This window comes from Brienomyrus brachyistius, unplaced genomic scaffold, assembly GCF_023856365.1.
Source record: "Brienomyrus brachyistius isolate T26 unplaced genomic scaffold, BBRACH_0.4 scaffold701, whole genome shotgun sequence".
NCBI classification, from domain to species: domain Eukaryota; kingdom Metazoa; phylum Chordata; class Actinopteri; order Osteoglossiformes; family Mormyridae; genus Brienomyrus; species Brienomyrus brachyistius.
Genome location: NW_026042976.1, coordinates 1 through 22,308, shown reverse-complemented (window position 1 = coordinate 22,308; position 22,308 = coordinate 1). Strand labels below are relative to the sequence as shown.

At 46.4% G+C, this 22,308-nt stretch overlaps 1 non-coding gene across 1 annotated transcript; it reads right to left on the bottom strand.

The window, feature by feature from the left end:
• Positions 1–499: 499 nt before the first annotated feature.
• Positions 500–571, bottom strand: trnad-guc (transfer RNA aspartic acid (anticodon GUC)). Its single transcript has one exon. It is a non-coding gene; the product is annotated as a tRNA-Asp (tRNA).
• Positions 572–22,308: the final 21,737 nt, after the last annotated feature.

Sequence of the window (22,308 nt, the reverse complement as noted above, 5' to 3'; positions counted from 1 at the left end):
AATGGGCTACAGGCTGCATTGGGTTCTGCTGCTTTTTCTTCCGAGTCGCCTGCCCCTCCTCCCCCGAAGTCATCGGCTCTTCCTCGGTTGTATCACACACAGGTTCGGAAACATTCGATGCGCATTACCGTCCCCTCCTGCACTGGAGGGTTAAGGACAACGTGATTATATCGAACCAAAATTGAAATGTGCAAGTTGACTTTCCTAGTTATACGTCTTCATTTTTATTCTGGGTTTAACAACCATGAGTTTATGACGTATTTTACATGATTAGTTGGCGACTGGACCTTATTGTTTATATCTCTTATTAAGGATCCATCCATCCATACATCAATTATCAAAACCACACACTTACAATCCGAGTCTAGTTTCATATGCTGCGCTGCTGAGCGACCCGCAGAATATTATGCATGAGTACAAGTCACAAGCCCCGTTTCCACTAACACGGGGCCGGTTCTAGCTTGGTGCCTTTTGAGACCGAGGCAAAAAGATGCAGACTCTCCCCGTCGGGGAATCGAACCCCGGTCTCCCGCGTGACAGGCGGGGATACTCACCACTATACTAACGAGGAGATGTACGCGCACTACTTTTACATCTTCAAGATAAACAGCGGATGACTACTAACATTTGCGAGTAATCAATGACTGAGCTTCATGTCATGACCATGGTGCTCAAGAGAAGAAAAAATACATAATGTACGTCCACTGATACCAGAACAACCATATAGCTTTATACTAAGACGATGATTAAACGGAAAATTCCTTTACAAAACACTGCCACAAAATCATAGTTTCGCAATATTACATCGTGCAACGGGACACAGTGTAAGTACGTGAAGTCGGTAATTAAATCAAGAAAAAAAAGTGAGAGGAAAAGAATACTTTTCTATTATCATATTTTTCTAACTGGCCAAACTGAGTCATATTTTGATTATACACACTAACAGAAAAACAGTGCAAATCTCCGGTAGTCCGTTTCACTTGCGCTCCGCTATGGGGCAGTAACAAGCAGAGCTTAAGTGTGGAAGGAAAAAAAAAACACAGGACAGCATCAATCCCAACTTCACAAACGCCGGAGATCGAGATGCTGTAAGCATGACAATTAACATCTTTATCCAAGGGAACAGCTGCAAGACACAGATGCCGCGCCTAACAAAGGTAGGATCGATTCCGAAGTTCAGGCATTTACAGACGCGGACTCTTCTGGAGTTGATTTTTTTCGGGAGATACGCATCAACTTCAAAAGTATGAACCGCATTATATCTATATCTGTTATGACGTTGTAGCTATTGATACTGATGCATCACAAAAATAATTTAAATGTTTTTTCATTCTGACATATGTTCGTTCGGACGAGGATTTTATTATATGAGATAAGTTTTAAATGAAAACTTTTTTTAATCTATATGATTAATTCTCGAATCTAAGCCAGACTTCACATAAATCATTCATTCATAAATATAATGGAACATACAACATCCAGGTATCCATGAAATTTATGATCAGGCTATACGTTTGTGATAACAACAAAACAACACAACATGTATATTTACAATATATGGGCCTATTGTTTAATATTGCCTCCAAATTATAGCCAGACAATAACGCAATAGGCCGACATCAAACAATTTTCATGTAAAACAAAAGTGCTGGCAGTTTGCTTGTGCTTACAGACCCCGCCTTGAGCCCATCCAGAAAGATCCCAAAAATAACCGACAAGCAAAGGTTGTAACAATCTGAGCATGTTTAGTTTAATGTAATCAGGAGCCGAATTAATAACGCGAATAAATGATCAAACCGAAAGTCTGTAGTCGGGAATATCCGATAACGTCTTTGACGTGCAGTTAAGATAGTCAGAGGAAAAACCTTGTAGTTTACTTATATATATGCCTAAATATATGAGTGTGTCTCTCCGGTGATTTAATGATGAATATAACGATTACATATCAAATCACACATTAAGCAATTATTATATTACTAGGTTGAACGTTTTCACTATGTCTGTCGTCACCTTGATTTCACGATTTTGACTATTCTTCTTATCCCAGATTGAACAAGTCATTGTGGCGATGCAAGATCCCGACATGGGGATAAAGATGAAGAATCAAAGACTGTTAATCACAGTGATTCCACATGCGATGACAGGTGCACGATACATATTTTACTTTTTAAAAATAATTTTTCATGCCGCCCGGGTTGTCTTACACCCGGCCGTGCAGTGTCCCGGGGGCCGGGTCCTAATGGTCATTTAAGCCCTTCACAGGAAAGCCCATACATCGGCGGTCTTCGGGAATCCTGTGCATTAAGACTGTCATCGATCTCCTTGCGCTCATATTTATTTATGTAATTTATTTATCGAGTTCAGCGTTTTTGATTTATGACGGCTTAATGCATTTCTCGACTCTAACTAGATGCCTTCCTCGCTATGCCTTCCCAGGAAATGATATCGTGGAGTGGCTAATTCAGAAGTACTCCATCATGGAAGAAGGTAGGGCCGAGAAGTATGTAGGGAAGCGTTACCTGGTGCTCTTATGTGAGGTTAATCGATTGTTTTTTTCCCTTCGTGACGACGATGGCGCCCCTGCTGGCGAAAGACGTCATCAGGTTTTTTTTTTTTTGTAATAAAATAACATAAATAAACGAGTCTTTTGAATAATAAATACAAATGAAGTAATAGAATTTGTCATCCATACAACAGATTAGCCTAGCTGCATTTATGTGTAAGCATATGCAATTCACGTGTCTGACAGAAGCATGTTCTGTTCCATTGATATTGCTGAGCCTGTGAATTAATAAATGTCAGAATTGAGCTTGTCCATAACATAGACACCCCATTCGCCTGAAGCTTTTGGGATTTTCTTCCCCTGGCGTCAATTTATCTGCTGAATTATTTATCTTTCTGCTGAGAGGCTATTAGTACAAATAATCTGTAGGCCAGTCCCGAGTCGCGCCGCTACGCATGCTGAGCTGTACGGTTTGATAGTCCCGATGCAAACTTCGCTGATAGCCAGAGGCAGTCAGTCATGCCTGGAGAAATATCGCTATCCGTCTCCCTCATTATGCACTTCTGCAAGACGCTGTTGTCCTGAATTCCCGGGCGATGCAGATGAGGTTTTAAATAGCAAGGGAGCAGATTTCCCTGATTTACAGCCCAGATTGGAAAAGAAGTCGGAATGGAAAGGAGGGGACTTTTAGGCAGTAGATGGCAGATGCATTAACAGACTTGAATGGGCAAAAAACCTGTTGCCCCGGTAAGCAGTTACCCCTCCCTGTAAACACTAGGCTTCCCCCTAGCAGCGCTGTTGCTGCGCCGGTCTGAAACCCCCGGGAGCGCCTGACTGCCAATGGCCGCGGAGGCAGCCGGAAAGTGGAAAGTCCCAATTACTCGTAATTAATTATAGTTCCGATGAGGAATGCACCATCCCCGCGGCTTATTCTGTGCACCATGTCAACGTTTTTTCCAGTTACTTGCTATACCGTAAAATAAAATATAATATGCCTACTCAGTTTCTAGTTATCGTGTGTTCTACTGTATTCCACTGACAAAAATTTAGAGAATTACTATGCCTAAATCTGGGCTACGAGTAGTGGATTTGTTTGAGCTTTGAGTAGTTTACGTGGAAATGAGTGACCACTTTGTGTGTTTTCAGAGGCACTTCATGTGGGGAATCTGATCGTGAAGCACGGCTACATTTACCCCCTAAAGGACCCCAGGACGCTCGTCCTGGGGCCCGACGAGACGCCGTATCGCTTCCAGGTAACCTAAAACCACGGTTTCTTCAGATGGAGGGCAGCGCGAGAGGGTGGTGGCCATGTGGGGGGGCACGCATATCGAAACTATTCGTTGGAGAGACTGCGGAATTACCGTGTAGGACAGTATTTCTCAATCTGGTCCGGGCTCCAGAGCTGAGAGGGTGCAAAAACGTAGACTGTCTGGTAGGGAGCTGGGAGGGAGCAAAAACGTGGATCATCTGTGTGTCGCCGAGGACCGGATTGGGAAACACTGATGTATGAGAACCAATGCCAGTTAAAGTAGCAAAATGCCTTCCACCCGCCTTGTCCCTGACATGTTAAATCACAAAGCACCTTTGTCACGCTGCTTCTGAATAGTTTCAAATGACAGCATCTCCTTTTTGCTAGACTCCGTACTTCTGGAGCTCTCAGCAGTGGCCAGCCTCCGAGCTAGATTACGGTGATTACCAATTATTAATCATGTGCTCGCCTATTACATCATTACTTCCCTTTACTAGAATAATAGAAAAACACAGTTTCTTGCCATGTCTTTCTTTTGCTCTTCTAAAGCGATTTATTTGACTAAGAAGAATATCAGAAAGCAAGGGCAGCTGATAGACTATGAAAAGGTAAGAGAAAATTTTTATTTATGTACATTTCAATGCTATTCTTATTCGCTGGTCTGAAGCATTGCTTGATGAGATCATGTGATAGCTGAATGCTCATGGGAGTTTTACTTACACAAAATATTATGAGGGTAGAAGGAAAAATGATTGGTTCAGAGAGATAACCAATTAGATTGTACATGAGGTGGATCCGAGCAACTAGAGGAGGCAGGAGCAACCAATCAGATGTCTTGGTCCTGCCTCCTCTGCAATCTGATTGGTTATCTATCCGAACCAATCATTTTCCTTCTGCCCTCAGAACATTTTTGTGTAAGAAAACCTCCCACCAATTATGCACATAGTAGGATCGCACATAGACATCCACCAACTTGCCGCCATGTTGCGTCAGGGTCAACGCATTTTAGGTTCTCATCAGTAAGAGGGTTTGTGAATCCGACACTGCCAGCTGATATCCTGGGAGGGGTTCGGCCTGTGAGTCATAACGTGAACCCATGCAGCAACGCAGCCAGCCGTGCGACCTGGCAATGTCGCATTTAAACATCGTCTCCGCAGGACAGCTACAACATGTTGCACAAACGGATCAACCACACCTGGGACTTCGTGGTGATGCAGGCGAAGGAGCAGCTCAGGTAAACCCCACCCCAGCCCGGGAATACTGTCGCATCGAGCTATGAAATCAATTTCATAAATGCACACAAGGGGACAGATGAGAATGGATGAATAAATCTCGTATTAAGAGGATGATGATGTTACCTAAATTAAAAAGTAACATGGTGTGTGGTCATAATTTCCCTCCTATCTGTTAAATCAGACCTCAGCCTAAACACTAGAGTCGGAAATCCATTTCTAAGTGAAAAAGGAAACAGAAAAATGAAAACCCTACCTTGCAGTTCAGTGATTACCGCTATATGCTAATTACCCAGTATGCTTTCTGACTCTCCATCGACTGCTCTGCTCCTACCAGGGCAGCCAAACAGAGGCGCAAGGCGGACCGCATCGTGCTGGAATGTCAGGAACAGGCCTACTGGCTCGTCAACAGACCGCCAGTAAGCACCTCCCCCGAAACCCCTGACTCCCTACATCTGCCCCGGCGAAAACCCAGTATGCTGTGATTAGAGTAAAGCACACACTGGGTAAACCTGAACTCAATGCACCTTGGCAGCTCGAATATCGCCTCAGGCTGGGGGCGATTCTAGGATTTTTTTGAGGTTGTGGGGCAGAGTGGTGGCTCTGGGCCTAGGGATCTGTGCAAGCAAGTGGAAGGTTGTTGGTTCAAATCCTGTGAATGCCCAGAGTGATTCTACTCCGTTGGGCCTTTCAGCAAGGGCCTTAACCTGCAATTGCTTTGTCCTGGGTATGACATTAATCTACATGCAGGCCTGTTAGGAGATCCTTCAACTTACAGGGGAAACTTGGCAGGATTGGCAGGAAGGCATAGGCAGGGTCCCATTCCCCCACAGAGAGCTGGGGGGTTGTGCAGTTCTCTCCCACGACAACGGGTTTGTTCAATGAAGGAAGGCAAAGGAAACATCTGTAAGGACATATGGAACATTTCCGGTATAATTTTCGATCTCCGTCATCTCCAGAGCATTGAGCTCAGCAAAATTCACGGGGGGGGGGGGGGGGGGGGGGGGGAGTTTTATCTTCGTTAAGTAAGACACACAGAGTGTCTCCATGCATACTTTGTGGGGGAGGAATATATCACTTCAGGCCTGATAACCCACTACTGCTTCAGTGTGATCATGAAATATTTACTTAGCTGGGAAGAAGCCTATGTTCTGTGGGACGAGAGCTTTCAGAAGACAGACAGGACAGCAGGCTGCGGGAATGAGCAACTGCACCCTCGCTGAGTGTAATTTGGAGTTCATGAATAACACAGGAGAGTGGAGAATGAAAGTGTGGGACAGGAGCAGAGTGTGGTGTGTATCTGGCTTAATCCCGGCCGTCACTAGGGCCCCTTTCTGCTGGGTGCGCAGCATCTCTCAGGGCTAATAAGCATCAGCGTTTATGTGGGCCATTATCCCCATCCGGGGCGGCATCAGGAGGTGGGAATGGCAGCCACGCAGCTGCGGATCACATCCTAAATTCAGCTTATTTTGCAGATGTACCTTTTATTGAGACTAGAGCAGTTGGGGGTTTAGGGACTTCTCTCAGGGGTCCAGTGGTGATGTCACTCTGCTGACTGTGGGATTTAAACCGGCAACCTTCCAGTCATAGGCGGCGACTGCCAACCCGCTCAGCCACACACCACCTTCATTGATGAAACCCACCGTTTTGACGCCAATTAGACGGAAACACAGTTGAGCCAAAAACCACGCAGCGTAGGGCCCCCCAGTCAGGTGCTGCTCGTGTTTAAAAGGCAGGGACGCTCTGCACTCTGGTACGGCCAGGTGGACGGGGGAAGCTGGGGGGGGGGGGGGGGGATTAAAACCAGCAAATGACAAAATGGCCGCTTCCTGCCTCCTTTCTCTTTGCCCGAGAAACACGAGACGCATCGCTAAGACTGGTGATGCTTGGATCTGGGAGAGAGGAGTGCGAAGGGACTGGGAGACGGCCTGAAGCTAAAATGCAGACATGCTGTGTTTGCGTCTCCCCCCCCACCACCCCCCCACTTGTTGGGCCTTTTAAACGAGCTGGAAGAGGATCCCACCTCCGGAATACCGGATCCATTATCTGACCTCTATTCCTGCGGCTCAGGCTTAATGCTGCATGTTAGCGGAGAGATAATGGATGTAATTGCAAATAGCAGCGTAATAATTTGCCAAATAGTCTCTCTGCTGTTAAGTCCTGAGCTGATCTGAAGCACTTTAATTGGGATTTAAGGAAACCATGTTAAATCAGATTGCATTCAGTATCGACATTTGGTTAGTTTATTCTGTAAAGCAGGGTACCCCAGTCCTGATCATGGATACTGTGTCACCGACTGGCCCTCCAGGACCGAATGGTCCTTTTGGAAAGCTGTCACACTGTCCCCTACTGGGCAGTGTCGCCATGGGCTGTACCCAGTGGCATCATGGGAAATGTGACCAGTAGTGCTAAGGGGTATTAATGCAGCGTTAGACCGGCGTCAGTCTGCTTGAGAGAAACGAGCTCACTCTTCATCTGAAGTTCAGCTAAGGATTTCTCACCCTCTGATTTTCTGCAGCCGGGAACATTCAGCGTTCAAGAACAAGGCCCTGAGCGAAGGAACCGGCACAACTCCCGAGTCCAGCTGGTCTGAGCTTTTTATTAAGCATATACATTTTTTCCGTAATGCCAGTACCTGCTGTTTATCGCCTCTGTCAGTCACAGGACCGGATCCGGGCAAACAAGAGAGCCGCTCGGGGCCTAGATAAGATCAAAGTCATGAAGAAAAAATATGTATATTAATATCTATATATATATGGCAGCTATAGGCAGAATAGGCTGTTGCCTTGGGCCCCCAAATTACCCAAGGAAGTGAAGTGATAATCAGTGTTTTTGGTGGGAGGGCATCCGAGGGAAGCTCGTGTGTGAGTGTGACAGCACTTCGTTGTGCTCATCTTTCTGTCTCACTTCTTCCTCACTTCCTGCTCTCGTTTTCCATGCTAACGTAAGTACGTCAGCAGTCCCACAATACATACTCGTAATAGTGCTATATTATTCATGGTTTCTAGACTGGATGTCTGCTTAGTAAAGCCAGGAGCTGAGTGTGAGCAGAATTCCTACTGTCTGATTCCTTGCATGTGATTCGCTCGTGGGAGTTTTACCCTCACAAAAATGTTCTGAGGGCAGAAGGAAAAATGATTGGTTCAGAGAGATAACCAATTAGATTGTAGAGGAGGTGGGTCTAAGGAACTAGAGGAGGCAGGAACAAGACATCTGATTGGTTGACCCCCCCCCCCTCCTCTAGTTGCCTGTATCCACCACTTCTACAGTCTGATTGGTTATCTCTCTGAACCAATGAACCTTGTGCCCTCAGAACATTTTTGCGCAAGTAAAACTCCCATAAACATGTGGCTTATATCATGTTTAGAGACGGTTTTGTTTCTTCCTTCTTTACAGAACAGAACGCGGACTACTACAAAAGAGAGGTAAGCCTGAAAGAATTTAGAGTGAACCTATTTCAGCTGATGGGATGGTTGCCAAGAACAACCAAAGAGGGTGATTAAGTGGGCTCTTAAGAATGCTGTCATAAGAAAATTGCTTCGGAAGGATCTACATCTGTGTTGTCGTTTTCTTTTGTTGGCTCTCAGATATTGACAAATTCTGTTTAAAGGTACAACAGCATGGCTCTTATCAGGGCTTGGATGTGTACCATGCTGTGCCTTTTTTCTGACTCTTATATTCCCCGTGTGATTTTTCATGGCTCCCGACACCAGATTGAACACATCAGGAAATCCCTGGGCCGCTCGAGGGTCAAGTCCTCCATCTGCCTGGAAAGGTTGGATAACAGCCTCCCCCACCTACCCCCCCCCAACACCTGTGATTCAGCCTCAGTCCCAGCATAGCTGGGGGACCACTGGTTCGACACCAGTCCACATTAGTCCCTAACTGGGGGATATCTCTGGGTATTCTGTATACTGTGCCTCTGATTGGTGGGGGGGGGGATCTATTTCATGTTAATTCTGACAAAAATGCTGGGGACTGCTCTTTGTGAAAATCTAACCTCGTTATTTCGTTCTTTCGTCCATCTGCCCATCCATCTTTCACCATAAATCTCAGAGTCACACATATCCTGGATTAATGATGCCTAACTAATATTGAAACCGGTTGACTATTAAACTGAATTGAACTGTATTTAACTGCAAATAATTACTTAATATTGATCAGAAGGTCGCCGGTTCAAGCCTGGCTTCAGCACACTTGTGGGTCCTTGAACAAGGCCCTTAACCCCCAGGTTCCTGGGAGCCTCTACGGGCAGCTGCCCTTTGCTACCAAGCTTTCTCTCACCTATGGAGAGCAAGATGGAGGAGATGAAAAGAGAATTTCCTTATAGGGTTCAATGACGTATAATCATTTCGTCACCATTTCGAGCTCCAGTTTGCTGGAATATGCCAGCATTGAACCTGAATATTTGATGACTTGCAAGGATTATAGAAAGTAGGACTAAAACTGGGAATGGCTGGTCTTCTGTGTTCAGCTTCCTTAAGTTCAGCGAGCAGTACCTGAACCATGACCCCATGATGCAAGGCTGCCCCCCCAGCAACCCCTGGATAACAGATGACACGGCACTCTGGACGCTGAATGCCGACATGTGAGTGTGCGTTACCGCGCCCCATCCTGCCTCTTCAGGGCCACACCCCCAGAGGTGACTGTCGTCTCTTCACTTCCACGCCTCCTGGTGCAGGGTGGAGACACCCACCAAGCTGCGGGTGGAACGATGGGGGTTCGGCTTCACGGAGCTCCTTAGGGACCCTCTGGGACGGTGCAAGTTCAGGGAGTACCTGGAGAAGGAGTTCAGTGGTGAGCAGCATGTAGACCCCCCCGCCCAAGTAGATCAGCTTCATGGAGGCATCGTCAGCAAGTAAGAATCATATTCATTATTTGATCACTGCGGGCCTATTTGGGCAGTGTGTGACTCAGCAGATTGGGATTCATTGCAGGAGGTCATCAGCTCAAATCCCAGAGTCAGCTGAGTGACCTCACTATTGGGCCGTCGATCAGTTACTCCAGGGACTGACTGACCCTGCCCTCTCAAAAAAAAAAAAAAATAGGATCTAGCATCTGCTAAATTAATAATCATGATCCCTCTATGAAAGGCAATTCTCCTCCATATTGGCATCGTGATGAGCGCCTCCTGCAGGTAGCTGATGCATGCGCTGTTTCATTCACAGTGGAGAACCTCTGTTTCTGGGAGGCCTGTGAGGACATCCGGCACGGCGAGAGCGCTACGATCCCGCAGAAGGTGGAAGAGGTCTACAAGTGAGTGCGACCTTGTGGCCCAGTGGGACAGTTTGCATCCCAGTTGAATTTAGAGCAGGCCCTGATGTGGCACTTGCTTACTCCCAGTGGGACTGCAAAGCTCAGGCTCATCACTTCCTTCCCCCCAGGCAGTTCCTGGCCCCGGGAGCCAGCAAGTGGGTAAACGTGGACAGCAAGACCATGGAGAAGACCCTGCAGGGCATGAAAAGCCCACATCGTTTTGTCCTGGATGACGCCCAGATGCACATCTATTTCCTGATGAAGAAGGTAGGAGCATTAACTGTGCACAGCCATGAAAGTGGATGACAGCTTCATTAAAACGGGCTCTCGGCCTCTCCTCTCACCCTCAGGACTCCTACGCCCGCTATTTAAAGTCCGATCTCTACAAAAACATGCTGGCTAGAGCCATAGAACCACAAGAGACCAAAAAAAGGTAAAACTATTATCTTCTATAAAAGGGGTCTTTCTGTAATATATTCCATGTATTTTATATAAGGGGATAAGACTCATATTGGTGTGGGATACACACAGGTTCTGTTTCTGGGGTTGTTAACGATTAATTCCAGGGATTTTTGGGCTTAGTGTGAACTGCTGGCTTCAGCTTAGCTTCGTCACTAAGACTACACAGAGTTCTGTAATGTTAATTGCTTTTGCGTCCCCTGTGATGCTCTCCAGTTTCTGTTTGTAATTCCACGGTAGTCAAGGATTTTCCAACATGGCTGACTTAGAAAAGGCAGTGCCACAAGTGTTAGCGGAACGCTAACATGTTCTCCTTCCCATCATGCCCCAGTGTCTTTCCCTTTGTGAGACGCCAGCGGCACTCCAGCCGTAACCCTGCCCTTTTCGCCCAGGCCTTAGAGGACAACGGCAAGACCAAGTCCCTGGGGTCACCAGCAAGTCCCACAGCAGCCTGCTCTTCCTAACACTGCCTCCTGGGGGGGGGATGCACTCTGAGCTCACTGCTGCCCCACAGAGGCTGTTTGGGGGCGGTGCTCTGCTGCTCTATTTGACGCAGTCTTCCAGGATTTTTAACTTCGGATGTATTTTTATTATAGTGTCATGTTAAATAAGAACAGACTAAATTATGGTTTAGATCAGAAGTGAGAAAAGTCCTGTGTCTCTATATATAGGAAAAGTTTATTTCATTAGTAACAGACAAACCATAGTTGAGCCAAATATTGCCTTATTACTAAGTAATAAACATCTGCATACAACTTTCACTGAAACAATGGTTGTAATAGATAAATAGCCATTTAAAACTTGGCATTTAGCTCAGTGCTTATAATGTGGATTGTGTCCCATATTCCAGATCAAAACTGTGCAGTTTCGAACCTGCATCATGTCTGCTTCAGATTCCAGCAGCTTCTCTCATCCTTTGTTCATTTACTTCTTCAGCATTTCTCAATAAATTAAGCAAGTTTTTAATTCACCTTTAGTGGAATTCTGTCACTTAAATACCAAAATAGAATAACACAGGTGTCGTACTTTTCAACCATTTTTCTTTTGGCTTATAAACGGCATGTGCTACTCTGAGATCACTGACCTGCTGGAGATGTGGTTCGGAACCGCAGGTGACCTCGAGTTCTTTTTTTTTTCCTCCGTGGAGGGAATCAAACAACAAAAGAGATTAGCCAGAGATCCACCCTGCACGGACTTGCTGGTATGATGGGAACGGGACCTAGATTTACTGGAAGCACAAAGAGAGCAAACTAAATTCTGCCCAACAGACAGGCGGAACAAATCGCTACAAAAGGTTTCAGTCACCTGTCTCCCCTGCCAGGACAGCACCTCCCTCCCACAGCGCACCAACAATACATTATACTATTATACCGTGTCTTGGAAAAGTATTGGAATCCTACTTAGTGTTTTAAAAAGCAGCACATTTCTAAATTATCTATATCCCAGTCCCTGAAAGCTATAACTAAAGATTACTGAGGGTAAGATGAATCTCTGCTGCATCTCATAAGTTCATTAAAAATCGAAACTTCCTTTCTTTCAGAACTGAATTTTCTGCCATGTTGGTCTTTAAAATTGTCCATTCGGCTCCAACAAGCTTTCGAACTCCAGTTTGAATGAAATATTGGGCTGCGAATGTGAAGTAGACAGGGTCATGGTGAGGAATGCGTCAGGAATATGGGGCGTGTCTGGAAGTCTGTGTCCATCACCAAAGCCTGTGATATTCATTATTGGCGGTTTGTTTATTGGCTGCTAAGGCTCACAATGGAAGCTCAATACTAAGTGTTTTGAATTACTGAAGTTTGCATGTTGACGGAGCCGGGATGGATGGATGGATGGATAGATAAATGTTTAATAATACATGCAGTACAAGTGTCAAACTAACTTTACCAGACAAGCCCATTAAAACGAGGCTCTCAGTTTCTCTTGAAATTCTTATGTAAAAAAAAAAAAAAATAATAATAATAAACTACTTTGCATGTTACTTTTTAATAGATTTCCTTTTTAAAAAATTAAATCTGACTACGCAAATCCTTCAACTCCTACACTACCCATCAAGGCAATCCTCAGGATTCCAGCAGCACAGAGTTAACTGATGTTCTGCGCGGTTCTTAAAAATGCATGAAACTCGCGAGATAAAAATAAAACAACCGCAACAGAGAATACTGAAATTCCGTCTTCATATTACTGAAACATACAGGATTAAGAGACAACATGAAGTTGGGAAAGGGATTGGTGGGGGGTGGGGGGTGGGATTAAAGGCACTGTCAGCATAACATCATAAAGACGGCACCGATGTCCATTTGCCATGGATTATGTTGTATTCTGCGACTAAAAAGGACCCATAATCTGATTAAGTTCACATCAGACTAATGAGTGAATCTTCTCTGACAGCATTACTGACGCATAGCCCGCCATCCAGAGCTGCATTAGTGCGTTATGGGTTTCTAAGGCCCACCTTAACACAGCAGGGAAACACGTGCTGCTTAGTACGCTATTTCTCGGATCTGTAACATCGTAAGGTCACAGTACAACGTCGTGTCTTTCTGCAACTTTATAGCAGGGCTGAACAGCCAGGTGGCATTTTGGGCATTTTCAAGGTGAGCCGATGGGTAGGCGAGCCGGCAAAAATCTTGGGGAACCCCCCCCCCCTTTCCCAGTCAGCAAAATTTATTGCACAGCAAAAGTTATGGAGACCCCAGCTCTGTAAAATTTACTGTGGGAGTCCAAGGAAACTTTAAAAACACAATATCTCAATCTCCGGAGTCCTTTAAACCTAAAAAATATACAAAGAAATCTATGCTGTGATTCTGCTAGAGAATTTGGGCCCCATGAATGCATATCATATTGGGCCACAAACCCACACCAATGCAGTTATGTTCCAAGTTTTTTACTGTCCTAATCTCCCCCCCTTAACTGCGCCCCAGACTTGATGTTCCACGTTACAATTTCAACCAAATGTTGTGTGTTAAAAAAAAAATTAAATTGTGCACCAAAATTTTTTAACATGAAAGCAAGCATTAATAAAACTTAATCAAATGTTGATTTTTTTTTTTTTATATATAGAATTTCTCATTGTTTTGCTGATATCTGGGAAAACTGGGTTCATGGATCGGGATGGAAAGGCATGTTCAACGCACATTTTTTTTTAAATATTGATTTCCAGCAACTAATAAGCAAATCGAGGGAAATCTGCAAGGTACAAATCTGCAAGGTACAACAGAACCGTTCATCTCATTTCTACCCCGTCAAATCGCGTCCCAGGCTTTCTGGACCTCCCACTGAAATGCATTCAGCGACATCCACCTAAACAATTGCATTACCCCGGCAACGGGACTGCAGTAATCTCATTTAGTCTGAGAATTTGTGTGTCAGAAGGTAGAAAATTAGGATACGGACACGTTGCTCAAAGAGTGCCACGGAGTCACCAGCAGTATCATCAAACACGCCATTTAATACAATAATTTTTTTATCATTGTTTGTATAAATACAAATGATTCTTATTAAACAGCATGACTGACTCGTGCAATACAAATAGGCATATGCATCAAAACCTTTATTAGATTTCAGAAATCACAGAAGAAAATCAAGCTTGGCAAAATAAAAATTATGCAAAATTATCCAGTATATTTCAGCCGTTTCTATAAATGTACGCTAAGGTGGTACTTGCCAACGCCGAAACAATTCTCTCATCCAGTCACAGTGCTCTTTAAAATGGAGATACTTTAATTTATTTAAGGTTGAGTTAAAACACGACATTTAATATTCAGAATAAAATCAAAATCTGATAAGGGATTCACATCGTTTACCGTTTAACTGGTATGTCCATTTTCGATAGGCTTGTTGGGTGGGTAAAAACCCTATTTAACTGATCAGGGTCACTTAGGCAAGTTCACCTTAATTAAAAACAAAATAACTAAACAGCACATAACTAGTCAAAGTGTAAACTCTGCTGTTGGCAAAAACTGTACGGCTGGACCCCCAAGGGCACCAGCGACTGTAGGGCCTTGCTTGGCCAGTAGGGGGCCCCCTTGCACGTGACATTGCAAGGATTTGTAAGTTGTAGGGCGCAGATGGGAAACGAGGTGGGGTAAGAAGCATTTAAAGTGCGGAGCCACATACAGCCATGGGGGTGGGTTTGGGTTTCTAGCACAGCCTGCAAAGACCAGAATAAGTTCCTTTCCTCAACACACTAGCGCCCCCTTGGCCAAACACGACCCATGGTCACCTTGCAAATCATTAAGCTGCCCTGAACCCCACTCTGCTTTCAGTAAGTGCCATTTAAAAACAATGATATACACACATTTTCAGGAGAGCACCTGTGAAGTCACCCCCCCACACACACACACACACACTACTGGCATTGTTTGGCACCCGACCCATGTAAACCTGACCCCGATTTGCATAATTTATTCAGGTATATATCAGAAACCAGGGTTTCTGCCACCTAGAGGCTGTACGGCGCAACAAGAGACAAATCGCCATCAAAAACACAGGACCTGGAGAATCACCCGGGGTGGGGGGGATACATACTGTCACGTACTGGCGTGGGTGGGGGAGGACGCAGGCAGTGTGGCAGTCAGCCAATGGGCGAATTCACGAGAAAAAACACTGTATGTTAAAAACCGCTAGCATCCAGCATGAGAGAAAAAGGTCAAAGCGAGTCAGGGTTTTTCCGGGGGGGGGGGGGGGGGGGCAGGGTTGGTCTTACCTACACTGGCATGGGAGGGGTGGGAGGCATTGGTTAATGGTACAATGTGCAAGACAATTATCTGGGAGAGGAAAATTAACTTCCCCTAAAGTAAAACTAAAGTCACAAGAAAACTGTGGTACCCTCTGTCAATAGACCACACTCAAAAAACTCTGAGTAAAAGAGGAACGTTATTGGCCTGGCTAATCTCTCTCTCTCTCTCTCTCTCTCTCTCTCTCACACACACAGCTTGAAATGCTTTTTACACATTTACACTAATGTATATCACAATGCTACCAAAGCTTTGCAAATGACCACAGAGCGGGACTGACACCCAAGTGTGTGTAGAACCACACACACACACACACACACACACACACACACACACACTCACTCTCTCTCTGAAGTGCTTTAAAAACATAACGGATAAATTATTTTATGTGCAAACTGGGAGGGGGCAACAAAAAGTCGCAAAACACACATGGAATCGATCCCCTCCCCCATCACAACCAACCCTCGGTGAACGAAACCAGAAAGTCAGTCATTGGCATCCCGGGTTCCGGACTTTGCTGAAATGCACGACCGGTGCGGGTTCTGGCGGGGGCTGACTGGGGGCAGGGGGGGTTGGCCTGGTGAGCAGCGCGGCAGTCGCCTTCCACGCATCACGTCTGTGCCAGCTGCAGCTCCTCCAGGCCGTCTTTGCCCAGGTGGTAACGGGCCAGGTCCTTCCGCGTCACCAGTCCCACCACCTGGGCACCGGGAACATGATTGGTACGTAGAACAGGGCATAGATAGCTGGTTATGTTATGAGGGAGGGGTGGGAGTAGCACAGGAAACCAGGGTGATAACCTTGATCTAGATGGATGCCCAACGGCCACTGGCTGAAAACCGATGCAGTAATTTTCGAATTTTACAATGAGAATGGAGATATGTGCTGGAGATGACGAAGGCCTGAGGACCTCGCAAGGCAGACGCACCTGGTTGTCACTGTCCACCACAATGAGGTGCCGCAGACCAAGGGCCCTGAACAGCTTGAAGACACGAGGAAGCGACGTCTCCTGAAAAAGAGGCAGAAGAACACAGTCGCAGAACATGACTGTTTAGTCAAATGTGTCTCTGGTTCTCAAGGACCAAGACCAAGGCTGAGACTGAGACTAGTACCTGCGTGACAGTGTAGGGGGTGGGATTCATGAACTCCGTCAGGTCCATCATGCACTCCCTCTCGTCTTGGGACACATGGATGGACTGGATCGGAGGGAAGCGAGGGTAGGCATCCCGGAAGTCCTTCAGCTGCAGTTTGCGCAGATTGAGACGAGAACGAGCCCGTTCCACAAACACCTGGTTGAAAAGAGTACACCGGTCACAACGTGGATGAGCACACTTCTCATTGGCTTGCTGCACTGACATTCGCAACCGTGTACGCAGTAAACAGACCCCTCATTGGTCAATCGCACTGTCATTCACAGGCATGCATATACACCAAGCACCCTGATAGGTGTTAGTGTGGACAGACATGCTCCTTATTCAGCTGACCTCTGCAGGAACCTTAGGTCACACTCACCTTGTGTTTCAGGAGCACGATAAGCTGGGAACGCAGGATTAAGCCACAGATTTTCCCTGGCTAAGAGCACAAAATTCAGATTAGCAAAGCCCCAAAGTACATCATGTGACAAATCTCCAGGAAAACAAAATCACCCCTAGTGGGAGGGACATACCTCACAGCCATCACTCAACCCGGAGACTACAGGGAACCCGTTGTGATTGGTCGAGGTGTTGCTGAGCACATCCACAATAGTGCCCACTTTCTCCACCAGGTTGAAGCAGGTTACTGGAGAGCTCATAACCTCCCTGAATGGACAGACACACCAAACCTGAATATACAGTGAGAATGAAGCACCAATGTCTTGCTAAAGGCGTGTACTGGGCTCATTGAAGCATTAGCAGGGAAAATCCTGTAGGGGGCAATATACCTGGCAGTCAGGGAGTGGGAGGTGGCTGGGGCATCCCAGTGCAGGAAGGGCACACTCTGCAGCTTGATGTGGATGTCGTATAGCCCCTGTGGGAAAATTCGAGTCACTCAGAAGAGCTTAGGATCACATCTGCACAACATTCACAAGCTGCCACCCCTTGAAGTTTTACTTCCTCTAAGCAGATTTGCTGGCACATTGAGGAACAGAGAAGCGAAACGAGCTGTCACAGCATGATGTGCCACCTTAAGTTAGACAGCTGTGCAAAAACAACAACGGAAGGGTTCTCAAAATCAGTCACTGGAAGGACAGATGAAAAAAAGATGGCGTCAGACTGGTGGCTAGCTGCACCACCCACACCAAAAGCAAACATGAGACCGGAGCAGTTAACGAAACACGACTGGCCCGATTCCAAGTTCTGCACGGTCTGAAAGGCGATGAGCTCATCACTCACTGACAGGCTCACACATAATGCCAAATGGACCAACCCGCTCCAACCCGAAACGTCAACACTGACCTCCACGAAATAATCGCCCACGATCTTCGCCGTCATCAGAACCAGCATTATGGGTAGGCCGTAGGTGACATTTCCGGTGGCTTCCACCATGATGACAGTCAGGCTGAGGGTCATCCTCACGATCCCACCTGGCAAAGACCTTCGTAAACAGACGCAAACCCGAAGCCTCATGTGCCTCCATGCACCTCTAGACGAGCTCTGAAAAGCAGGCTGACCGCGGACGGACACTCACCAAGCTGGGCGGCGGCTCCAATCAGAGCGTACTTCCCAGGGTCGGCCAAGGTCTGTCAAACGAAACGCCACAAATCATAAAACATGCTCATTCAAAAACTTCGAGGGGGCTTTACTTCCAACAAACATTATGTTAAACTACATCTATGCCGACATGACGCTGGGCGGCCCAGGAAATCGATACAGCACTAACCAATAGGGCACCTTCAAAGAGTCACGTGACTGCTTAAAGAGTAAATCTGATTGGACAACAAAGAGGAAATCAATCTAAAGCGGGTGTTGAAGGAGGCCCTCTGACTTCTAAAGACCCCGTTCAATTTCCTTAATATATCAAAACCTGCAGCGTTTCCATTAAAGTTCTGCACAAACAAGCAAATTTGTTGACAAAGTGAAATTGCATAAAGGGTGTTTCCATTAAGTAACATCATGGAAACAACACCTGCAATTTATGATTCCGTGCCTCAACATGGATTGAGCTTTTCATGAGATACGAGCTCTAGAAACCAAGTCATCGTGTCCTACACAGCAACAAGTTCGCAAAATCGGCTTCCATTTCAGTTTTGCGAATCGCCACAAAAAACCACTTCAATCAAACTGAAAGCGTTTGAGGGCTTGTCCTCCTGAAATATAATCGTACCCATTAACGGATTTTCAGTTTTGCTTCTTCAAAATGTGCAAAAAAATCAAGGTCAGTGGAAAACGTCGCCACTGTGAGGTTTCTCTCTGCTGAGGGAAGAGTTCTGCTATCGTGACGGCCCCTCCTCCGCCAGCGGACCACGCCGCCTCACCGGCTATACGGCGCTTCCCCAGGAACGGCGACCCGTCCTGATGTACCTGTATGGAATTGTGCGGCGTAATGGAGGCCAGCAAAATGCCAAAGAGCCGCCCCCAGGCGGCGCCGATGAGCAGCGAGGGGATGAAGGACCCCGGCGGACACAGTCAGGCCGTATGTCCAGCAGGCCAGGAAGAAGTAGGTGATGGTGAAGATTCCCAGGGTCACGGGATTGTAGGAACCTGCCGGGGGGGGGGGGGGGGGGGTGGTGGTGGTGGAATTCATCACCTAAGTCAGTGTTTCCCACGTTTTTGCTAAAATGTTGATCATGTAGTTGATCCCCAAGAACGCTAATCTAGCGAAACCAGCTAGTTTTACTTGATTCACCCTTGTAATGAGGATACAGGTGTACAGAAATTATTTCATGATGAATGGCATTTTTCATATGATCATTTCCATTTTTCTACCTGGTGTAAAGTGCAATTTGGAGCCGATCAAGACCAAGCCATGTTACTTTGGTATGTCTTTCATCCACTAGAGGGCATGGATGAACACAGTTTAGTGCCGTTCGAACTTGCCTACGGTGGCATTCGTCAGGGCACTTGAGAAGCGCTCCTGTTCTCCCCAGGCAGGGTGACAGTCCCCCCCATCCCAAATGAGGGAAGCCTTGAATAATTGAGGAGGATTGTGTGTATGGGTTTAGCTGTCTGTCTGGGAAAACAATCAGCCAGAGGCGGCCCGTAAACAAACCTACGACACGACAGAGGTGGCAGACGAGTCTGACTGTTCAAAACAGCTGCCCCGGACCTAGCCAGCCTGTCACCAATATCAAACACAGGTGTTCATTCTAAAGATGGACAACGGACTGTAATTATAATCTCTTCCAGAAGAAGGGCACAACAGGGGCGACCAATCCGGCTTCAGGTCACGACCCATCCTGCCCTGAAACACGTGCTGGAAACTCCACGGACCTGCGGGGCTGTGGAACAGGCTGCGGACACTCCTCTCCGGGGTGTTGAAGACGATCGTGGCCATGGAATTGTACTCGCCATCAGCACAGAACAGCTGTGAGAGGGATAAGTGGAGGTTCAGGCCTGAGGACAGGATACACACCCTCTCAGCTGTTCAGCCAATGAAATCACAGAGAGCCCACCTCCAGCTGCCTTACCTGCAAGGGGTATTCCTCCAGCTGATCCTCCCCCAGGGGCTGGCAGTCGTTGGAGAAGTAGATCATAGTGAAGAACACAGTGGCCGTCACGGCAGCAACCAGTATGGCCTCGATCACCTGCAGGCAGGGCCGGTGGATATACCTGGGGATGGGGGGGGGGGCATGGTGGCTCAGCTAATGATTTTGTTGTGGGACAACTTTCATTTGCATCAAACCAGTGTGGGGCAGTTTCAAGGTCAGCCCCACAGTCTCGGGATATATTTATTTAATTATTTAATTTCAAGTGTTAAGATGCCTAAGTTTCAGACAGGCGTGACACAGTAAAAACCAAACAGGCCTCACTTACGTGCACACACACAGGCAGAGGTACGCACACACACAACACACACACACAGGCACACATGCGCACAGAAGTACGCACACACACACACACACAGGCACACACACGCACACAGGCACACGCACACAGGCACACCTGATCCTGAGGATGGTGAGCCAGTAGTTCAGGACGTTGAACAGTGCTCCCAGCAATCCACCTGCGGGGGGGAAAGAGACATGGGCCCGGCATGAGAAAACCAGAAACAGAACCAGTCCGTTAAGATGTAAAAGAGCAAGGTTTGGGTTTCCACAATAAGACGCTCCCTCTCTCTCTCTCTCTCTCACCGAAGGCTCCCATGACGATAAACAGAGGAATCTCATACAGGTAGTACTCCGTGCTCTGAGGGGGGGGGGGGTAAAAAAAAAGAAAAAAAATCAATACCCAGAATCCTCCAGTCAAACATGCAAATGACAACATCACAGTAATTTCTTCTATTTTCTAAAAAGTTACTGATATCTAGTTGGATGGCTAGATGAACACCGCTTCAGTTCCCAAACTTCTCCTCAGGGGCACCTCAGCCGTTCCATGATTTTGTTAAATTTCACCAACAGCTGAATTAAAAAAAGTTAAATATACTGGCTTAAAAAGTCAGTGAGAGACTGACTAGCTGTATGAGGGTGTGCTGGTGGCCAAGTCAAAAAAAACACATGGCTGCATTGGACGGTCGCTGCAAATACTAGGATGATTTTAGCAGAGGTTCTGAAATGGCGAAGTTGACACACTTTCACAGGCATAATATCATAGTTTTACACCAACACGAGGATAATCTAAATATCATTTTCTTTGCCTGCCTAAGACTTTTGCACAGTAGTGTATAATTTTTAAAAAAATGGTGAACGTGTTGTGATCCTACAGGAAGCATACAGTGGGCATCCGGGGCAAACGTTTCCCAAAAACTTCAGGCACCGAAGGCGGGAAAAATTCTGCTGCGTTTAAAAAAAATAAATAAACAACCGTATCTGCATACCATGTAAACTGCTACAGGTGCCTCTCTTGTAACGAGAAACATCCACAACCATGGCTAACATGCCTACCTAAACCAGGAGGCCCAACTAAAACAGCGCGGTACTCATGTCCACCGAGGTGATGACTATATTTCCAGCCCAGGGGGCCTCCCAGGAAAGTCATGCGCTGCGGGGTGGGGGCTGTGTCCAAGTCCCCCAACAAACGTTTCATGGTTTCCTTTCCAACCCATGTGACCAGAAGGCAGGTAAAAATACATCACTGCTCATGTGACAGGGTACCGAGTCGAGCCCTTTCTGGAAATAACAGCTCATCCTTTTCTCTCTCACCCTTGTTTCCCCATAAAGTTCACAGATCAGCCCCTTCTTGAACGGCACGGACAGGAAAGACCAAAACATGTTCGGGAACAGTGTGAACTTGGTCTCATTCTGGATTTTGGTCAAAATTATACCGTCTTCTTTCGCCTTTCCCAAACGAGGTAATGATTATAAAATGCTCTCCACTCTAAGTTGTCCAGACATCCATAAACATCACATTTTCCCCACTGACTAACGGGAGGCAGGAAACCAATGTCAGAGGGTAACGGCCGACATCTCCCAAGAGCTACTTGACTTGCGGACAGCATACCATTGGCCAAGACAACCAGATCAATTACCGATGCCCAATATTTTGATTTTCAAGATTCCATCTACAGACTTTTAAAAAGGACCAATCTACATCACAACACCGACAGAAATGGGAAACTTACATCGTTGTCAAAGCGTCCAAAGTTGATGAGACCTGGGTTACTAAAATCTCCCGGCTTGTTGTGGTAGATACTCATGAAGAAGTTCAAGGTGAAGGTCGAGATCATGGAAGCGAAGAACTGAAAGATACGGGTCACTGAATAGTTACATTTCACCAGAGCCCCGTGGCGGGGCAAGGA